The sequence below is a fragment of the Solanum verrucosum genome, unplaced genomic scaffold (genome assembly GCF_900185275.1).
Source record: "Solanum verrucosum unplaced genomic scaffold, falcon-dt-bn FXZP01000210.1, whole genome shotgun sequence".
Lineage (NCBI taxonomy): Eukaryota > Viridiplantae > Streptophyta > Magnoliopsida > Solanales > Solanaceae > Solanum > Solanum verrucosum.
Window position 1 is genome coordinate 2804260 of NW_026020045.1, and position 4150 is coordinate 2808409.

General features: G+C 39.6%; 1 non-coding gene across 1 annotated transcript; it reads left to right on the top strand.

Annotated features, from left to right (window-relative positions):
* The first annotated feature begins 1520 nt into the window (after positions 1-1520).
* Positions 1521-1627, top strand: LOC125821799 (small nucleolar RNA R71). The gene has a single exon (XR_007442614.1). It is a non-coding gene; the product is annotated as a small nucleolar RNA R71 (small nucleolar RNA).
* The last annotated feature ends 2523 nt before the right edge of the window (positions 1628-4150 follow it).

The window sequence follows — 4150 nt, forward strand, 5'->3', positions numbered from 1 at the left end:
CAACATCCACCAATGCTCTTCCGGTCACTAAGAATGGTATTCCCATAATAATGGGAATTTCAGCATCTATTTCACAATAAAAAATGACAAAATTGGCCGGGAAGATGAACCGATCAACCTTCACCAAGATGTCGTAAAGTATCCCCATGGGATGTTTGATTGAACGGTCAGCCATTAAGAGTCTCATTGTGGTTGCTTTTGGTTCACCCAACCCAAGTTGTTTGTATATCGCATAGGGCATCAAGTTGATGCTAGCCCCCAAATCGCATAAAGCTTTAGCGAATTGGAGCATGCCAATGGTGCAAGGGATTGTGAATGCCCCAGGATCCTCTCTCTTTTTGATCAACTCCTTAGTCATAATTGCACTGCAACTATGGGAAATTTTAATTGTCTCAAAATCCAAGCTCCTTTTCTTTGTGACTAACTCTTTCATGAACTTGGCATAATCCGGTATTTCTAACAATGCCTCTACAAGAGGGAGATTAATTGACAATGTCTTAAACACCGATAAGAACTTCTTGAACTTCTCATTTCATTCTTCTTCTTCAAACGTTGGGGAAATGGGGGAGGTATTTTGGGCAGAGGTTGCATGACTTTTGGAATTTGAACGTATTGTTTTACTCCCTTTTGTGGTTCTTTGAGAATATGTCTAAGTAACTCTTATTCCTCCATGCTTTTATCTTCTTCATGCTTTTGAGCATCTTCATTTCCCATCACATTACCTATTGCCACCTTTCTGCTACGAGTAACTACAACCAGCTTTCTAGCATCATCTTTCATCATCATCTGTGGTTTCAATTGAGCTGATAATAAACTCAATTGTCCTTCAAGTATCTTGATGGCATCAATATGAAAGTTCACTTTACTGTTCAATGATGAAAAGTCATCTTTCATCCCTATCAACAAATCATCCGAACCTTCAACTTTATCAAGTATGCATGACAACAAGTCATTCACCCGAGGACTGCTTGCAATCACTTTAGATTTTGGGCTTTCACTCGAGTGAGTATGGATATCATCATGATCATCTTCCTTTCTCCAATAATCATTTCGCTCAGCCCAATCTTGGTAGGATCTCCTTTGTTCTTCTCCCTTGTAATAGTTCCAACCTTGATTTCTGCCTCACTGTAGATAGAGTGGGTGGAAACCCTCTTCATATCTCTTGGAGCACCAACCTTGATTCTCCCCTGGCCTTGAGTAACCGGAAGAAGAGCTCTACTCAACTCTAAACACTCCACAAGTCCCCTTCATGTTGAAATTCCATTTGGGTCAACATCTTCTTGATGTTTTCATCCCTCTCTCTCTTTATCAAGTTGTTCTTGCGTTAGTCTAAAACAAAATAGAGAGAATTGATCCTCTTGGGTGTACCACACTTGGTTTATTCTAGTCCTGTCATCAAGAACAAACGAAGCTACCTCAAATGATTGTAACATTATTCCTCCTCGTACCAATTGATCAACCACTCTTTTATTAACCGAATCAATACTTCGGTAAAAGTATTGAAGTAACAATCGTTTGGTAACCCATGAGTTGGGCATTTAAGTAGGAGTTTCTTAAACCTCACCTACGTTTCATGGATGGGTTCCCCCTCCCGTTGCTTGAAACCTTGAATTTCATCTCTAAGTTTGATCATCCTTGATAGAGGAAAGAACCTTGTGCTAAATGCTATAATCAGCTCCTCCCATGATGTAATGGAATTGTTTGGTAACTCGGCTAAACAATTATTAGCTTCTCATGTTAAGGTCAGTGGGAATAACCGCATACATATTTATTCTTGTGACACATTTTTGAATGAAAAAGGGTTGCAAACCTCTATAAAATTTCTCACGTGCTCATGCGGGTCTTCGTGATCTAGCCCTCCATATAGTCCCCTCATTTGAAGTAAGTGAAGAGTGGTGTTAGTGACTTCAAACATCACATTCTCATCAGCTTGTGGGATGTAAATTGCACCCATTCCATCCGATTGAGCTGGGTTGTAGACACTATTGATATTGTCTATACCATCCTGATGACCTGCTTGGCTATCATTCATCTCTTCTTCACTCATGTTCACTTCTACATAGTCCAACCAACTCTTATGAAAAGCAACCAAAGCTAATTCAACTACAACCAACAAATTTGAGAGTGTCAAATATTCAATCAAAGAATTCTAAGTAACGCTACTCCCCAGCAGCGATGCCATTTTAATTAACGTATAAGACACTTCATCCAATACTAAGTGTCAATGATCGTTCAATAGTAGTATAACCCAACTGAGTGAGTTGGGGTCGAGTCCCAAGGGAGTAGTTTTTCCTTCAAATTCAAAGATGAAGTTGTGACAACAATCTCTTCAATGAAACAGTTGTTACGCCTTTATGGGTTGAGCTTCAAATGTCAAATTTCACTCCAATTGCATGATACAACACGAAATAAACAAATAGTAAAGTAGAACTTGGGGAATTGACCAGCCAATTGTCGAATTTTACTTTAGAGAGTAAATGTTGATACTCACAATAGGGTAATTTGTTGTCGGTAGGTCGGGCCTTATATAAGATAACTTTCTTTCGAACAATTACCTTTTCTATGTTGAATTCTCTCAAACTTCAACACTAATTGGAAGATCCCTAGCCCTTTGTCCTCATCAAATCCACACTCTTGAGCTGGATACAAAGGATAGATTCCGTATTTCACTCTCTCGAGCAGAAATCCAGGTAACCCACTACTAAGGATGCTAAGTTTTCTACCTTGGTTCTGTGCCTCTCTCTTGAGCAAGCCCACAACACTAAACATGTTAAACTAAATATGCAAAACAAATTCAAAATGCAGCAACAAGTCAGACCCACTTCAAATTAACCCTATTATGTGCAATTCAACAATACCCACTTAGCAAAACTAAACAATTGGCTTCATAGTCAAAACCCCAAGAGAAGGGTTTTAGCCACTCATATCAAAAGTAGAAAAATCAACATCCATCCTCACTCCCATAGTTGAGTACAAAATGAGAATTATATGAGGAAATCAACTAAAAATCTTCTCTATTGCAAAATCTCAAAGAAAATCTTGCTAAAATCACTTGCAAAAGCTTTTGGTAGTGTTTTCTCTCTAAGTAGTTTCTTCCTCACGTTTCTGAATAACTTTCTATCTTTAGCCAAAATTAATTTAAACAAGTCTGATGTGTCACTGTTTAAGAGCACTCGACGAGGTAAGTCGGGTGTCACTGACAGATCGGCGATTTGCCGATTGTTCTTCATCTCACCTTCATTTTTCACTTCTTCTTGGTCTGGCTACTGTAACTTTAGGCGATCCAGGTTGGGATCGCTGAATAACTCTGTGATTCACCCTTTTTCCTTCTATCTTGCCCATCAATACTAGCTTGAATCTTCTTCAGTACTTTTGGCGACCTGGTTGTCCTTCACCGAAAAGATCGGTGACACGCCGAATGGAATTGCTCCTCGCCAAATTCACCCCCATTTTAGCTCCGACATTCTGTAACTTTAGGTGGTATCTTTGCAATTTGGCGATTCGCCGAATGACATCGGCAATCATCAAGTCTTCATGTCTTCATTCCTTTAGCTTGCTTTGTTCCTTTCTTGATCAATAGTGTCCATGCATCGTTCCTAAATCCAAATACCTAAAATTCAAGGATTTACATCATTCATTGGCACAAACATGCATTTGAGGACACTAATTCTATTAAAATAAACTCCTAAATGAGTCCAAATCATGGACTCATCAACCACGACTAATGGTGGTGCCTGTGAAGGTGAGGCAGTGAGCCCTCCCAAACTGCCAAAAAGCTTGACTCTCCCACGAGCCACTTGATGGCTCGTGATGGCCTTGATGGGCTGTGTGGCATGAATGGTTTTAAGGGTGGTTTTCCAAGACACTGGTCTAGGATCACGACTCGTGAGAGCCACCACGACTCGTGGAGCCTGGCGTGAAGTGGCACAGTCCAATGAAAGTTTAGGAGCTTTTGGGTCTTTTTTGATTTTAATGAAATCAAAACTATGTCGTTTTACCAAAACCTAGAACCCTTATATAAGTGATTTTTACCCCAAAACTCACCCATTCAAGTCATTCTCTCAAAACCCAAAAGAAAAACCAAAGTTCTTCCTCTCAAAATATTTCTCACTCTAGAACTTAGAGAAGAAGAAAGGGTTCAAGTTAGGAT